Genomic DNA, 18,416 nt, shown 5'->3' with positions numbered 1-18,416 from the left:
GTTGTGTTTACTAGAAAGCGGAATCCTGCTCAACTGAAACTAAAGCTGTTGAATGATGACATCAACCAATCTTCATCTTCTAAATACCTTGGGGTCTGGTTTGATTCCAAGTGTACCTGGAAAACCCATATCGATTATTTGATAGATAAATGCCGGAAAAGGATTCATTTTCTACGTTCTATATCCGGAACGTGGTGGGGTGCTCACCCGGAAGACCTCATCAAACTCTATAGAACGACTATTCTCTCTGTTTTAGAGTACGGCTCTTTCTGCTTCCTCTCAGCAGCTGATTGCCACCTAATTAAATTGGAACGAATTCAATATCGTTGTTTGCGTATTGCCCTTGGCTGTATGCATTCAACGCATAACATGAGCCTGGAGGTGCTTGCTGGAGTCACTCCTTTAAAGCACCGTTACTGGGAACTCTCACTTAGAATACTGATCAAATGTGGGACAAGTAACACACTTGTCTTAGAAAATTTCGATAATATCCTTGAACTGATTCGTCAGTCAAGATTCCTGAGGGTCTACCTCAACTACATATCGACAGATCTTTGTCTTCCATGTTATAATCCACCTCGAGTTAACTTCATCAACGACAGTTCCTCCATTGAATACGATCTGTCCATGAAACATGCAATTCAAGGAATTCCAGATCATCTTCGAAATCTTTCAATTCCCCCTATTTTTTATGAAAAATATGAACATGTCAATTGCAATAACAGATATTTCACTGATGGTTCTCGCATCAACGGATCCACTGGCTTCGGTGTCTTCAATGTAAATTCAACCACCTTCCGAAAACTTCAGGAACCGTGTTCGGTTTATGTTGCTGAGCTGGCAGCAATTAACTTCGCTTTGGGGATTATTTCCGATCAGCCCATAGACCATTATTTCATCTTCTCGGATAGTCTTAGTTCTATCGAGGCACTCCGGTCGATGAAACCAGTTAACCACGCATCTTACTTTCTTACAAAAATAAGAGAGCAGATGCGTGATTTGGTCGAAAGATCATTCAAGATTACCTTTGTATGGGTCCCATCCCATTGCCTAATCTATGGCAATGAGAAAGCGGACACGCTAGCAAAGGTGGGCGCAAAGAAAGGTGAAGTTTATGATAGACAAATCTCGAACAACGAGTTTTTCCCATTAGTCCGTCAGAGTACTCTTCAAAATTGGCAAATGAATTGGTCACACAACGAACTTGGACGGTGGCTATTTTCTATAGTTCCTAAAGTTTCTGCGCGAGCGTGGTTCAGAGGTGAGGACTTGAGTCGAGGCTTCATTCGCGTGATGTCGAGGCTTATGTCCAATCACTATTCACTAAACGCACATCTGTACAGAATAAACCTTGTCGATAGCAACTTATGTAGGTGCGGAGCCGGTTACGATGACATCGATCACGTAGTTTGGTTCTGCTCGGAAAATGACGCCTCCAGAGAGCAATTATTGGATACCCTTGTGGCCCGAGGTAAACAACCCTTCAGGGAAGTAAGAGGTGTATTGGGAGATCGCGATGTGGATTATATGCAGGCCATCTATGCCTTTCTTCGCTCGGCTGATATCAAAGTCTAATGCCCGTGTTTTTCTTTCTCAGTTTTTTCTCCGTTCGATTCTGTTTTTCTGTTCCGTGTACCACAAAGCCCTGGCCATCCGGAAGATGCTCCATGCCGAACAAAAATCGAGCACGACGCCACGCAAAACCGTTTCCAACGTCAAATGCCCGGATGAGCAGCTGGAATAACCTAAACCCATATTCCTACCCCGTCCGTCCTGAATTAAGTAATTTTTAACCTTGAGTCACCACGAGTATTATGGTCTACGTCCCTTTTCCCTACTAACTGTTAATGATAAGATGATACTGATTGTAAAAATATCATACTTAAGAATAGCGGCTCCGCAAAGTGTCACACACGACTGAGCCTACCAAATAAATGAAATGGTTAAAAAAAAAACTATTTACGTGGATTGTTGATGACCTTAAAAGCATGGTATATTTTATGAACGGACCTCAGGACACATCACGCAGTGCTATGTGTCTTTTTATGTGATTGTTAAATCTCTTTTTTTAGTGTGACAAATATGCGTCCATTTATCCCGGTGTGACAAGTATGCGTCCATTTGTTCGAATGTGACAAATTGACTTCAGATTTTTTTCGAGTTTTCTAGAATAAAACCTATGTTTTGACAAACTATTTCAAATATACGTATCAAATTATGACGTTAGACATCAAAACCTCAAAAATGTTAAAATGTAACATGTGACATTTATGCGTCCAACGGCAGTTTACACAACATTAAATTTGATAACCTAGTAGGGAGATAACACCCGAATTGCTAGCTGGTTGGATTGCAAGCAACGGACAATAAACTTTTCCTTACACTCACCAAAGCGTTCATGTAATATTTTCATCCCGGCCAGACAATGGACCTCAGAAGTTCGTGTACTGGGAGGAGTGCTGGAGATCATCCACAGGAAGTTGTTTTGCACTCGTTGGAGTTTCAGATGATGAGTCTTAGCGCAGCTCTCCCAGACCGGCATGCCTTAATCGATCACTGGGAGGATAATTTGCTTGTACACAGCAAGCTTATTTTCAAGGGACAATGACGACCGACTGTTGATCAAAGGGTGCAGTAGTTTCAATAAGAAGTTACACTTTGTCACCCTCTTGTCAACCTGTTGCCGGAAAATAAGCTTGAGTCAAGCCAAGGTAGCCTCATTGGTCGACACCCAATTTTTTTTACCTGGTTGGAATTCATTAATTTCTCGGTTAACCTGAACTTTCACAGCTTTTTAAATACCCCCTGAATTTTCTTTGATTTTTTGTAATTTTTCCGTGGGGTTAACTTATTGTTTCATAAACGCTGGAGGTCTTGAACGATTAAAACCAAACCGTGTAGTGATCCGAGCTGAGCTTCTGGTAGACAATTGGTGTCGAAATGTGATCGTGCATATTTGTGATGAACAGGTCGATTGTAGCATGCACTCCGGACCGACTCAACCGAGTGGAATCCAGACTCAGGATCGTGTAGTGGCCTTCCTCCATATCGTTGCTCCAGATGGTGCCTTTTCGATTGCCGCGACTGTTGCCCCAGGCTTGATGTTTGGTCCCCGGCAATGATGTACTGACCTTGCCACCGAGTTAGCTTGATCATATCCCTCCGCAGGGCGGCCGATGAACCATCGCCGGCTAATGGCTTGCGCTGGGCAGTACGCCGCGATGCGCGTGATTGTGCCGACAGAAGTACTAACTTCTGTCTTCTTATAACGCGTGGCAGCAGGCGTCAGTTTTTTTCTTTTTTTACAGTTGATGTTGTATTGAAATGCGATGGCCACACCACCTTCCCTTAGATAGCCGGTCGAGTCGTACGATGCGAAAGTACGGGATTGTCGTTGTCGTTCACTTCCGGTTATAGGTGCGTTACGGTGATGAACGCCACGTCTATTTCAATCTCCTCAAGGAAATTCCTTCTTTTTCACAAAAGAAGGTTTAGCCGTGACAAATATTTTTCAAAGTGCACATCATAATCGCTTGGCGATAGCAGACATTTTCCGTCAGTAGCAATGCAAAGACTCGTCGTTGAGAGACGTTGCAGAATATGGCGTCTATCGCGTTTCAGCGACAAATCATCGAATGGATGATGATGGCGTCAGTAACAGTCAGGTGAAATTTTCTCTCAAGATTCAGATTTTGGTTTTGTTGCTGTTTTTATTCGTCTTCTTCTGCTTCTTCTTATTCTTTTTCACCTTTTTTCTTGTTCTTCTTCTCATCGGCATTACATCCCCTCTGGGACATTTCCGCCTGGCTGCTTAGTGATCATTTAGCACTCCCACAGTTATTTACTGCGAGGTTTCTATGCCAAGGTATCATGAGACTAACACGATGATACTTTTATGCCCAGGGAAATCGAGACAATTTCCAATCCAAAAGTTGGCTAGACCGACACCGGAATCGAACCCAGTTTTGTTTGCCCATAGCTTTGTTGCAGCTAGATATTAGAAAAACACATTATTGAAAATGGCAGCAGGGACTATGCCCAAGGGCTTGACGATCCCTCCACAGGCCATCTGCGATTTGTGGCGCCTGCCTAGGATGTGGTGGGGTTTGACAGTGGGCCCTGTTAAACCTCTATAAAAAGCTGCATGAATCCGCAAGTAGGCTCCGCCAAAGCGACCGTGTGCCGGAAGGGAGGAAATGTATAGACCGGTCATCGGAGCGGATAGTCTGCATACCGTATCGAACGACAACGGCCAACGATGCATAAACTTTGCAGTCTCTCGCGGAATGGTAGTCCGAAGCACTTTCATTCCCCGCAAGAATAACACAAGGCCACATGGAAATCACCTAATCAAGTAACGGAAAACCAAATCGACCACGTTCTAATCGACGGTAAATTCTTCTCCGACATCGCGAACGTACGCACTTACCGCAGTGCGAATATTGAATCCGACCACTACCTCGCACGGTGGCTACGGATCAGAGAAACGACTGGTATGACGGCGAATGTGAGCAGTTAGTTGAGGAGAAGAATGCAGCATGGGCGAGATTGCTGCAACACCGCACGAGGGCGAACGAGGCACGATACAAACGGGCGCGGAACAGACAAAACTCGATTTTAGGGAGGAAAAAGCGCCAGCAGGAAGATCGAGACCGTGAAGAGGCGGATGAACTGTACCACGCCAATAACGCACGAAAGTTCTATGAGAAGTTGAACCGTTCACGTAAGGGCCACGTGCCACAGCCTATTATGTGTAGGGACATGAACGGGAGCCTTCTTACAAACGAGCGTGAGGTGATGCAAAGGTGGCGGCAGCACTACGAAGAGCACCTGAATGGCGATATGGCAGACAACGGTGGTGGTATGGTAATGAACGGCTCCGAATCTCCAGGAAATCCAGGAGGAGATCGGCCGGCTGAAAAACAACAAAGCCCCTGGAGTTGACCAACTACCAGGAGAGCTGTTTAAACACGGTGGCGAGGCACTGGCTAGAGCGCTGCACTGGGTGATTACCAAGGTTTGGGAGGATGAGGTTCTGCCGCAGGAGTGGATGGAAGGTGTCGTATGTCCCATCTACAAAAATGGCGATAAGCTGGATTGTAGCAGCTACCGCGCAATCACATTGCTGAACAAGGTACTACAAGGTACTCTCCCAAATTTTATGCCGCCGACTAACACCAATTGCAAGAGAGTTCGTGGGGCAGTACCAGGCGGGATTTATGGGTTAACGCTCTACCACAGACCAGGTGTTCGCCATACGTCAGGTATTGCAGAAATGCCGCGAATACAACGTGCCCACACATCATCTATTTATCGACTTCAAAGCCGCATATGATACAATCGATCGGGACCAGCTATGGCAACTAATGCACGAAAACGGATTTCCGGATAAACTGCTACGGTTGATCAAGGCGACGATGGTTCGGGTGATGTTCGTAGTTCGAGTTTCAGGGGCATTCTCGAAACCCTTCGTCACGCGTAGAGGGTTACGGCAAGGTGATGGTCTTTCGTGTCTGCTATTCAACATCGCTTTGGAGGGAGTAATACGAAGGGCAGGGATTGACACGAGTGGTATGATTTTCACGAAGTCCGTCCAGTTATTTGGTTTCGCCGACGACATTGATATCATGGTACGTAACTTTGAGAGGATGGAGGAAGCCTACATCAGACTGAAAAGCGAAGCTAAACGGATTGGACTAGTCATCAACACGTCGAAGACGAAGTACATGATAGGAAGAGGCTCAAGAGAGGTCAATGTAAGCCACCCACCACGAGTTTATATCGGTGGTGAAGAAATCGAGGTGGTTGAAGAATTCGTGTACTTGGGCTCACTGGTGACCGCCGATAACGATACCAGCAGAGAAATTTGGAGGCGATGCTCGTGGAGGACCAACGCGCACTGCGAGTTTTTGAAAGGAAAGTGTTGCGTACCATCTATGGTGGAGTGCAGATGGCGGACGGTACGTGGAGGAGGCGAATGAACCACGAGTTGCATCAGCTGTTGGGAGAACCATCCATAGTTCACACCGTGAAAATCGGAAGACTGCGGTGGGCCGGGCACGTAGCCAGAATGTCGGACAGTAATCCGGTGAAAATGGTTGTTGACAACGATCCGACGGGAACAAGAAGGCGAGGTGCACAGCGGGCAAGGTGGATCGATCAGGTTGAGGACGATTTGAGGACCCTCCGCAGACTGCGTGGTTGGCGAAGTGCAGCCATGGACCGAGCTGAATGGAGAAGTCTTTTATGTGCAGCACAGGCCACTCGGGCCTTAGTCTGATAATAAATAAATTATTGTAAATAAATACATTTTGAAGCCAAAATTCTATAGAAAGTTGATCCGAGGAAAATTTTCTTCAAAATCCAAAGCACAATTACCTGATTACTACTGGGAATCTCCAGATTTTTCGACGGAAATCCTCCAAGCATACCGAAGGAAACCTCCAGGAATTCGACAGGAATGTTCCAGGGAGTCCGAAGAAAATGTTCCAGGAATTCAGCATCCTCCCGGGATGTAGACGGGAGTCCTCCAGGGATTCCGACGAGGATGTTTCAGGGATTCCAACGGGAATGTTCCAGGGATTCCAATGAGAATGTTCTAGAGATTCCGAATAAAATCCTCTAGAAATTCCGACAGGAATCGTCCAGGAACTCCGAAGTAAATCTTCGAGGAATTCCAAAGCGAACCGATGTATTCCGAAGCAAATCGTCAGAGGGATTCCGATCGTCAAGGGATTCCGAAGCAAATCTGTTCCGATCAACACCACTGGGCTGACCACAACATCCCTGCAGAAGTGACGTTGGTTCGGGAGACTGCGAAATTGATAACTCCAAACATTGAAGAGGCAAGATATATTTGCAGACCCAAAGCAAAACAAAGCATAGATAGGCATTCAAGGAACGTGGAAGTGTGTCGCAAAATTAAAATACGTCGAAAAGTTACATTATATCCGATATTTAATACTACTTTATTAAGAATTTATTATATTCGTTACTATACAAGTACGACTCGAAATTCAGGTTAGGCTATAAGCAAAGTACACAGCATTGGTCTGAAGATTGCTATAGTAAATTCATAGTATTTGCACATTGCCAGTATCGACCTAGCGAGACCCGTCCGCAAGAGGATAACAGATAGGAAACTAAATTCTTTGATCAGCTGTAAACGTAGACGGTGATTCCGAAAACAATTTCCTAAAATTATTCCGAACAAAATCATTGAGGGATTCCGAGGCAAAACGTCGAGAGACTCCGAATTGAATATTCAAAGTATTCTTGAACAAATCGTCAACAAATTCGAATGACTCCGGAAGAGCTTCGAAGCAAATGAACGAGCAATTCTGAAGCAAATCCTTCATGGATTATGAAGGTTATCCCCCACAGATTCCGAAGAGTATCCTTCGAAGATACCGAGAGGATTCCAGTATGAATTCTTCTGGATTCCGAATGAAATACCTCGATGATTCTGAAAGGAATTCTTTAGAGATTCCAATGAGAATTCCTCTCGGATTCTGATGAGAATCCATCTTGGATGCTAATAGGAATTGTGGAGATTATCATGCTGCTAGCCAAAAGGAAGTCTGCTGGAAAACTGTCACTCCAGTCCGTGATGGTTGACCACATGTCTTTGATTGCTGACAAAGTACCATTATTGCTTTTATTGATGTTTTTTCAGGTCTCCGTTGTTTTTTTTTATATCAAGCTTACTTTGATGCTTTCAAATCAATTAGATATTGCCTTTTCATAATTAATCCAAGTGCAATTGCCCGAGCAAAGCCTGACTTATCCGATAACTTATCTTGATGTTATGAAATCGCCGATTATGATTACTTAATTTGATATCTTTTTGGTCTTTTTAACGGTTAAAATAACAAAACGTATGGCAGAAAAATCTTGCTATGACATCAAATCGAAAACTATTCCTGCTACCGATGAGAGCAAATCGAAAACTAATTTTGATATTGGTTTCCGATAACAAAATTAGTTCGCAGTTTGATGTCATATCATGCAATTCAGAAATCTACAGCAAAATGAAATCAAAATATGTAATCCATCATGATGATTCATTTTGAAAACAAATTATGATTTCAATTTGATGTCAAAATCAAAAGATGTTTCTATATGCTTTCATCTTGTTTTCAGAATTTTTTCGGGTGCACTGCCACACAGGAATCTTTCTTAGAAATGAGAAACAAGTTCATTTGTCTTCCACTCATTTCATTATGATTCATTATTAATTTCATTATGAATATGGAAGATAGCTCATTTGTCTTCAAACTTTTTCAGTAATTCGTTTACTTCATTACTATGACTGAAACTCGATTATGCATATGCACAACATGTGATAGATTTAGTTAGGAAAAGGTATTGGAGGGTAACCGCTCCCTTCAGTGGGGTTTGATCCCAGGAAACCAGTACACTATACATGTGCTTTTCCTATTGAGCTACGAAGGACCTCCGTCGTCTACCGCAGCTTAGCGGGTACTGATAAAACCAAATTCCCAGCACCGGGCACGTAGCCGAGCTCTCGCAATACATTTTCAGAACTAACTCTCTCATATGTATTTTTATACGATGCCAACCAAGTAGGATGAGTATTTAGTATTCTAGATTGCTTTGAGAATAGGTCGTATGTGCAAAAGAGAGATTCTCTTTGTTCACGCTCTCTTTCGCTAATAGATCGGCAAGTTTAGCATTTTCTGCTACATTTTCACTTTAGCACGCTAGACAAAGTTATTGTCTTTAGATATCTGCCAAAAAATCCAACATAAATTTGTGTATAGCTTTGTAATAATCGAAAGAGAATGTAACCGAAGAGAGGCTCTCTTTTGCACATACGACCTATTCTCAAAGCACTCTAGTATTGTCAGGTATTGTCTGGCTTCAACACACTTACTTCGTCAGCAACGGCGCTCGATGAAGTAGGGTTGTGTGAGGTTGTGCCAGTTGGTCTTCAGATCCCAACCGCGATTATTCAGATTTATACAGCCACTGAATTCAATTTGATTAAATATTATTAATGGCGATTATTCAGATTTTTTGAATCTGTTAAATAAGTTTTATACAGCCACTGAATTCAATTTGATTGAATATTATTTGAGAGGAGAGTAAATTTCGGAGTTTATTTAATGTTTTTTTTTTGTGAAATCTGCAATATCAAATTTGTTGCTACCTAGATTCGAACTCCTGATTCAATGGCCGCTGCTCTGTCATCACCGTCACTTTGACATATGTAAATAACAAAGAAAATTATGGATGTGCTTCTTCGCATACCCTATAGGTTGTTTTACTTACGCTATTTTCAGATTCATGCTGTATAAACGTTAGAAAGAGGCCTACATGCTGCTTTTAGCACATAAGCTTAAAAATTATGCTTTCAGCATTATTTCAACCATTATTCAAACATTTATCAGCATATTCTGTTGGCTAACTTTTTTGCATCAGCAATTGCTGAAATTGGTTTTAGGCAACATTTTCTCGATCTGTATGGATGCTACTCTGCTGCTAATCGTTTAACAGTAGCCGTCAACAGAAATATCGCTTCTAAATGGCTTGTTTTCTTACACTATCTGCTAGCATTAATGACAGCGCTTTGTCAGTTGCTATAAGAGCAGGTGAAAACCTTTGTAGCTGCATTACAGAAATCAATAGCTCATACACAGCTCCGGAAACAAAAATCAAATATAAACATTGCGGTTTTGACGTTCCATACTGATAATCTATTAAAAGAAGCAGCATAAGGTTTACTTAAACGTTGTGTAATCTTCAAAGATACAGAAATTGCCTAAAAGCTTCGTTAGTTAATTTATAGCGCCATTACGCTATATTGTTAGTGCTATAACAACAGCGAAAACGTTTTCGTTGTGAATGCTACTCACCGTAATATAAGAAGTTGCTAACAAGCAACTCAATTACATACATGAGTTCTTAACCGATGAGCTTTGTTGCTAATTCAGACAGAACTGTTTTATGAAAATATGAAAGCTACATACACGATAAAAGATGAAATATATTCGATAAAAATTGAAATATGACTAGCTGATAGATATTTGGGTAATAGTCGAGTTGAAGTTTAATGGATTATTTGCGGAGGCTTTTCTTTTATTCAGCATTGGGTGCTTTTATTCAAATATTATACAGCCAAAGGCTAGAAGTTGAAGTTTTTTGCACCAAAACTGTTAGTTGGGTTGTTCCAACACATATCAGGCCTAGAATGTTAGAACTAGGTCACCAAAGACATACCCTGGATGAACAAAAATGCAACAGCGATTGAAAAGCATTTGTTTGTTGCCAGGAACGGTGAAGATCTGTTGCATTTGAGCAACTCCATTGAAAACTGCACGCTAAAATAAACTTGTCTGAACATTATTGTTAAATACCAGAACAATAATTTAGAACATGGGTTCCCAAACTGTGGGTCATGAAAGATAAAACGTAATTCATAGTTGCGTGTCTATTCCGTGCCATAAATCTATACAAGCTTTAAAATTAGGATCTAAGTATGTAATTGATATGATTTGATTTGTATTTGTTTTTTATTCATCGGACTGTGTTGTCTACATGAAATTCTTAAATCTAATGGTGGTCAAATAATAAAAACATTAAAGGCGGTCCAGCATGAATGGATGATTAGAGAACAACAAATTTACGAAGCCAATGGCCTTCTTTTGTTGTCCGAGATTTAAGCAAATACAATAAAGTTCCAATTTCTTCCAAAAACATTCCAAATCATTCCCAAATGTAATCCAAATCTAAGCTGTGTTGAACTTCATTACTAATAAGACAACCTAATAAAGATAAGAAAATCCATGCTAATCCAAATCAAAACCAATTCAATCCGAATTCAATGCAAATCCAATCCAGATACAATTCAAATCCATTCCAAATTCAATCCAAATCCGTACATTTAATTGATCTTGAACGTCCGAGTAAACGCCATGCAAATGACATTTATCTTAAACTCCGCAAAAAAACGCAAACCCAAATGAGAGACGTGTAAACTAGTACTGCTAGCCAATAACTTCAAACTAATCTTACTGGCTTTCCGGACAGTTTCGAACAGTGTAGCATAGATTATTTCTGCATTTCTCTCAGATTTCGTTATATGTATCATAGCTCAACCGGTAGTCTCATATACACTAACAAACGTCAAGTGGCTACATGAAATCTAAATTTGTTTGAACCAAAATCAATGCTCGCAGGACTTGGAGATTTTTTAAATTGTAAACTATTTTCCGTTGATCTCCTATACGCACCTTATAGTTTCACAAACTGCAATACATTCTTCGACCCCCTTTCAGACACGCCTTGTAGTTTTCTTAACCACAAACCATTTTCCACCGGTCTTCCAGACACGCATTATGATTTTGCCAACCACAAACCATTTTTCCAGCGATCTTTCAGACGCACCACCACAAACCATTTTCCGACGGTCTTCGAGACGCGTCTTGTGGGTTTGCAAACCACAAACCATTTTCCGACGGTCTTCGAGACGCGTCTTGTGGCTTTGCAAACCACAAATCATTTTCCGACGGTCTTCGAGACGCGTCTTGTAATTTTTTCAAACTACAAACCATTTTCCGACGGTCTTCGAGACCCGTCTTGTGATTTTGCAAACCACAAACCATTTTCCGACGGTCTTCGAGACGCTTCTTGTGATTTTGCAAACCATAAACCATGTTCTGACGGTCTTCGAGACGCCTTGTGATATTGCAAAATATATCACTTTTCTTAATTTAACCACTTGATTCCAACTCACCTCATGAAATCAGCGACATGATCCAAAAAGTAGCCTGGCAGGATCGCCAAAATGTGTGGCCCTAGACGGCCAGAACGAAGTTATGACAGCGACTCTTCGTGGACGCCGAGATCTGACCAGAAGAGGCAGAGTCATAGCTTGCTGCTCGCCGATTGACACGCTGAGGTGTGAATCTATAAAAACACGCTGAAGGCGTTTTACGCAAACCCCATAGTAAGATAGCCCCGTGGATATACTTGACTATGGATTTTCTCGGACCACTGCCATCTGGAATTCAATGTTTAGGTGTTATCACCTATTTGAGTCGATACAAAGAGTGGGGAAATTTTGAAAAAGATAGCTGCTGAAACGGTTGAACGAGGAACGACTAAAGCGAATCTTAACTCGAGTAGGATATCCTAGAACAAATATGTACCTTGTATAACGATTGGCAATTTATATGCACTGATTTCGAAAAGTATTGTAAGCGGCGTGGAATAGTTCTGAACAGAACAACCCCATACCGCAAGCCGCAAGAAAATAGACTTGTTGAGCGACAAAATCGATCACTATTTAAGCGATGAGGAATAAGTCAGGCACTAGTACTACTGGTCAAACGCAAAGTGAGCTTATGTATGGGAGGAATGTGTTAACAAAATTACCTGCGCTGGCAGACTTGGGTACTGCTACCCCTTGCACTGATTACAGAGATCAGGACCAACAATCCAAGGAGAAAGAAAATGTGGCTATAAATATACGCCGACATGCCAATCTGGAGTGTGGAAGTCTTTAATAAACTGCGTTTGAAGCGGGTGCCACCTGGTAATAAATTGAATACAACTTTTAACATGGATGTACTAGCAGCACAAACTGACAGTCACTGATAACCGGGGTCCCAGAACTAAAGTACAGAATTATGAAACTGGGAAGGAGTAGGGATCCTATAAACAGAGATATGCAAAAGCGGCCATTGTGAGCCAATCGAGCATTGAGAACTGTCAAAACGTGAGCCAAATGAACGTTGTTATTGTTGCAGATTGAGACGAGGTTGAGAGGTATTGAGATTGATTTTAAGAAAAGTTTCATCGAATAAACAATTTGTTTTACTTTCACGAGTAGAAGTAATCTAGTTTATGTATCGCGTTTCCCCTATTTGTATTGCACTTTTATTTTAGTGATAATGCTTATTTAAACACTGTTAGTGGAGAGACAAACATATTCCAAATTTTTATCAAATGCAAAGTCATATACAAGCTTCAACATTTTGCGCTGCGACAAGTGCTGGAAGCGTTTGCTAACAAAAGTAACAGCGTTGCTAAATCGTCTGGAAAAGTATTTGCATATCTCTAATTATAGGATCCCTAGGAAGGAGTACGTAAGAAATTCAAATTCCAGTAACCTCACGAAGATTATAAACGCATTCGTGTTGATCAAAGTATCTGAATGTAGCTTACATAACTATATATATATATATATATATATATATATATCCAGCTTTCCACTCTCGCCATAATGGCGGATGATATTGATATAAAAAGTTTGACATTAACTGCTTCCAGCCATTGAACTGAAATTTTCGCCTAAGCATGCATTGGTAATATTCGTCACTAACGACAACCCAACATTTGTTATTTTTTCATCAACAAAGAAAATCTACACGAGTATAAAAATTGGCTGTTATTTACCTCTTAGATCTGAATACATTTTAACTGCTCTACTTTTTTTCAGATGTTGCAGTTTGAGGCCATTTTAATAAATAATAATCTACAAATGCCATTGAAACAAAGGATGAAGTTGAAAGGGAATTCAAACTTAAATTTCAAAGCACACATTGCATATGTATATATGTTATTTATCTACAGTCATCCATTAATGATGTAGACTTTAGAATATTGTTTTTTTTTACAGTTGGGCTGCATGTGATTTGAAACTTCAATTTCAAAACAAAATATGCATAATCGGTCTTCCTACAACAATATTCTTATTAGCGTTTTCTTCAAGATCTCTACAGGTGGGACATAATACTACATTTCGACTATTATTAACTATGAGGTGTTTATACTAAGATATTCGAGTTATACATTCGTATGTCATAGGGGTAATATGCATATTAAGGTGTGCCATGGTCCGCATTAAAGCCCTGCGTCTTTCCGGCAAAGTACTGGAGGCTTTTTTGCCAGAATCCTCTGTGCTCAAAACCCACATAAGGTTTGCAGACGATTAATCACCATATTCTCTTTCAAGCGCGTAGGAATGGAAAGATGTGTTTTACGCTTCCCAAGCATTTCCCGATAAAACAAGTCCTCTTATTTCTGTGCAATAGCGAGAGAAAGGTGATTGAACGCCAGCAAGCCTGATTAACCAACACTCAAAAACTTCTATCAAGATCTAGTCGACAGACGCGTCAGAGTGTTACCGTTCACACTATAAACAAATAAAAATACACAAGGCAGTGCACTGCTGCAGTAGCGCTACAATCTAGTATATGTACCACTAATAAGTTTTTATCTCAATCGCAATTATTTCGTATAATGTCTCGTCAAAAATCTATACGAAATTTGTGGAAAAAGAAGCTTTTCAAAAAGAAAGCGGGGAAGTAATTACTAAGCCGAAGATTTCTTTCGAAGAGAAGAATTCGTTAGCGTTTGATCTTCGGTACCCCCGGTGTTCAACCTCGTTCGTGTTGAGCATTTTTATAATGCGATTAATTGATTCATAGTGGCTATTTGAGAAACTTGTCACGGTTCATCAATCTAGAAAAAGGTTCGTTATTGCTTAGTCCTTAGGTTTCTCCAGATCTAAACGTGCTAGTCAATAGCTTTGTTATCCAAAACCTCTTTCATGCTTTTTACCGACAGGCCCTAATGCACAGATCAATTTCAAAATGCACTTTATCCTATCATTAACCCTTGCTTGTTACAACTGAACAATTTATTACCGAAATAAACTCCGTGTCAAATGTGCAGTTTTGAAATTTTCATGAAATCCCAAGCATGAAATTGCATTAGCGTTTTGTAATAATAATATTGCAGCAATTTCACTTTTACGGTCTATTCTATAGATAGGCGTGTAGGCTTCGCAAAGTTACAATGGAACTAAAATATCTGAAAGAAAGTAGTAATTAGTGATATCAAAGTAATAACAATTGAATGTATCAAATTTCTATACGAATTTTCTTGTTGACAGAAAACAAACAATTCTTTTGCTGCTATTAGTAACGAAGAATATCTATGTTTGCTTAGATGAAAATTTCAGTACAGTGTCGGGAAGCAGTTAATGTCATTTTATTTATAGCATCCGCCATTATGGTGAGCGTGGAAAGCTGGATAACTATAATCTTAGATTATTTCAGATCACACCGACAGTACAGATGAGGAAGAAGAGTTCAAAGGATTTCCTGATGGATCACAGGATACTAGGAGAGTTTGGGAACCTATTACAAAACCAGTAGCAGATCACTAAAAAGCCCTAGTACAATGTGGTAGAGTGTCTCGCAAAATCAGAACTCCGAATCGTTTCGCTGATTATATGATTCGAAATCGTTGATCGTTTTATAATGAAAAGGGGATGTGGTGTTACATCTAGTATTCATAGGCGTGTAAAATAACCATGGCAATAGAACTTAGACAGAATAAATATCAATGAATTGAAGTGCGATCCAGAACCACGCGTTTTGACTATTAATTGATTACCACACCTGGTACATATTGAGTTATGCCTTTAAATTAGCGAGTCAACAAAGCTATACAACCTGCTCTACTAGTCCTATTTCATCCAGCACATATAATCAATACCAAAAGCAGAGTACTGCAGTGGATCAACATACATCAACAATAACGGAATAGAAGAAGTACATGTTGCTGCATCACACAGTTTCAATATTGACCAACTACAATCATTAGTGCGGGCAAATCCTGCCGACCATCAATTATGCCATCCGATGGATTTGGCGGCACGTAATGTAATTATCATCACCATATTTACCACCGCTATGCGTTCGTGCAGCGGATGCAAATTGTCCTCAGGTCAAACAATATTTTGTCCGTTTGGTCAGTTTATGCTACGACCTGAGATGCCTACATATGTAGTGTGCCTACGTCTCTTTGGCAACACGCTCTTGTCTGGTGTTTCGATTCAGAGCACCAGCTTTTGGCCCAGGTTGAATACAATAAAACAGTGTGTAACGAATCAATTTGCAATTTATTATGGTAATTACAATTGAGTGTCATTCGAATGAAATTTATAATAATTTTATCGTGATTCCTGGAATTGTATGAATCAATATCGACAGTGATTGAAATGCAATACATTGACAATATTGTCTGTATTATTTATAGCGCTGAAATATACTCATTTGACAAGGTCATAATAAAAAACCCAGATTAATCCACCTAGCGTTGGTGGTGCCTTTCTCGCATTTAGTTAAGACACCAGCCTTATATGGGGTTTATAATGTTTATATGGTCTGATGTACCATTTTCTTCATAACTTTTAAACATGACCAATCGTTATCAAATTCAATAGTGATCAACAAGGCCTGTCGAATCAACCTGTCGAATAAAACTTATTGCGAGAAAATCGGTGATGGATTACTATACGAAAAGTTGTCTAATGTTTTTTATAGCTTTTGTGCACACACATACACACACATATACACATACATACACACGGACAGACAGACATGTGCTCAGTTTGTCGAACTGAGTCGATTGGTATATAACACTATGGGTCTCAGAGGCTTCTATCAAAATTTTGTTTTCGGAGTGAAATGATAGCCCTTCGGTACAACTTTGTTGTACGAGAAAAAAAAGGCTTGTTCTGAATTGAACAATAGTTATTGTCGGCGTAGCACCAACTTAGAATTCGGAAGTCGGGACTTCCGAACCTAACTTTCTACCAAAGTTTTTTCTGTCAAACTAATTGATGCGTTGTTTAGCGCATCTTTAGGCGAATCCAGCTCACCACTTCCGAAGTTGAGAAAGTTGCCATCTGGAGAAAAATCCAACTTCGGTATAAAAAGCGTTCTAACTTTGTTCCGGATAGACAATAAGTATAAGATTCAAATGCGATTGGCAAGCGTTCCGTTCCGAGCTGTGTTGCAAAATGCCATTCCGTGTACCGTCGTTGGGGGTGGCAAAGGGGGTGAGATTGGGTCAAAAGCGAAAAATGTTTCCACTCAGAAACTGTTTTTAACCTTTAAAAAAATTTAACCCTTTATAAGGCAGTGGCAACTATATTGCCACCAACAAATGATACGTTTTTCTGATTATTTTTAAAAGCTTTACTAATTATTTCCCACGTGTGGAGTTTGTTCCTTTATTATTCAAGCGGGTGTCTCCAGGAAAACATTTTGCCTTGACGGTACAGCACATGTAACTGTCATCCAAGTGCAACGACTGCTTCGAATATTGTTTGTTTGATTGTTGATGTTAGGCCCAAGATGAATACACCACTAGGTGTTCCAATCTGCCAAATTCACGATTCAGCCATCTTGGATTTTAGTATGGGAGAGCCAGCCGGTTTGTTTATGTTTTGCACCGAAAATGAATTTTTCACCCCCGCCTTCTTCTCGTCCATAAATTGAGCAGATTGAAACACCTGTAGTAGGCTGAAAATATTGTATACTATCATAGTAGACTATTGTCACAATCAAGGTGAATACAAACAGGTGTAGCAGTCTGCCAATTACATGATTCAGCCATCTTGGATTTTTATATGGGGCAGCCACCGAGTTTGTTTATGTTTTGCACTGAAAATGAATTTTTCCCCCCCGCGCTAGTCTCTCCCATCTTCTGTCAAAGTGAGTGAACCCTGATATAAGAACCCTGGTCACAATAACTTTACTTTGACATTGACACCGGGACAGAGAGGGAGTGCTTTTATCAAGATCGAATCTCTACAATGGCGACGAGGATGAACCGGATCTGAAATATCTGGCATGAAATATACTTCGTTGATGAAGATGAACGCATTGAAAAAAAATTAAAGTAAAGCGATGAAGAATGAAATTTTCGAGAACATAAATTGGATGTTAACTACTAACTAACCACTGACTACCACTAAGTATATTTGCTTGTCAATCATAAGAATTGGATAACGAATTCCTTGACTGAATAACGTGAATGCTGCAGTTGTATTTTGTTCAAAGAATTGTACTTTTGTACACATATATAATCCAGTCTATATATATTATTACAAATGTAGGGGATGTTACTAATAGTCCCAGTCCATACGAGTCAAATATAGGAGATTCCGTATCTCAGTCTATTTGAAATAAGGAGAAAAAATAAAATGCAGGGAACACTACGAGTGATTCCAGTCCATTAATAGCAAATACAGGAGATTCACAATCTCAGTCTATTTGGAGAGATTTCATGAAAATAAAAACAACGAAATGCATAAATAGAGACAAAATGTAGGGAAAGCACTCAGAGTTATTCCAGTCCATTAATTGAAGGAGTTGGATCGATGTGTACTAAAAAGCAAGACATTACGAATAACTGCAGTCCAAATAACGAAATAAAACTACAAATTACCAACTAGGTTTTGTTGTGATTATCGGAGATTATTGGAGGAATAACTGAGCTTGACATGATGAAACAGCACCATAAATAAATGTGAAACCATTTTCGAAAAAGTTGATTAATAACAAAATATGTGAGTGAGTCGTTTGAGTGAA

General features: G+C 40.2%; 1 protein-coding gene and 1 long non-coding RNA gene across 3 annotated transcripts in view; both read left to right on the top strand.

The window, feature by feature from the left end:
* The window catches only part of LOC134226751 (uncharacterized), a 392,985-nt gene that overhangs the window by 13,447 nt on the left and 361,122 nt on the right, over window positions 1-18,416 (top strand). The gene's annotated exons all lie outside the window — the stretch shown is intronic.
* LOC134221169 (uncharacterized) lies at window positions 13,368-15,339 on the top strand. The gene is made up of 4 exons (XR_009982239.1): window positions 13,368-13,398; window positions 13,466-13,576; window positions 13,646-13,748; window positions 15,090-15,339. It is a non-coding gene; the product is annotated as an uncharacterized LOC134221169 (long non-coding RNA).

Source organism: Armigeres subalbatus, chromosome 3 (genome assembly GCF_024139115.2).
Source record: "Armigeres subalbatus isolate Guangzhou_Male chromosome 3, GZ_Asu_2, whole genome shotgun sequence".
Lineage (NCBI taxonomy): Eukaryota > Metazoa > Arthropoda > Insecta > Diptera > Culicidae > Armigeres > Armigeres subalbatus.
Note: the sequence above shows the minus strand (reverse complement) of the source record. Positions and strands in the feature narration are given on the sequence as shown.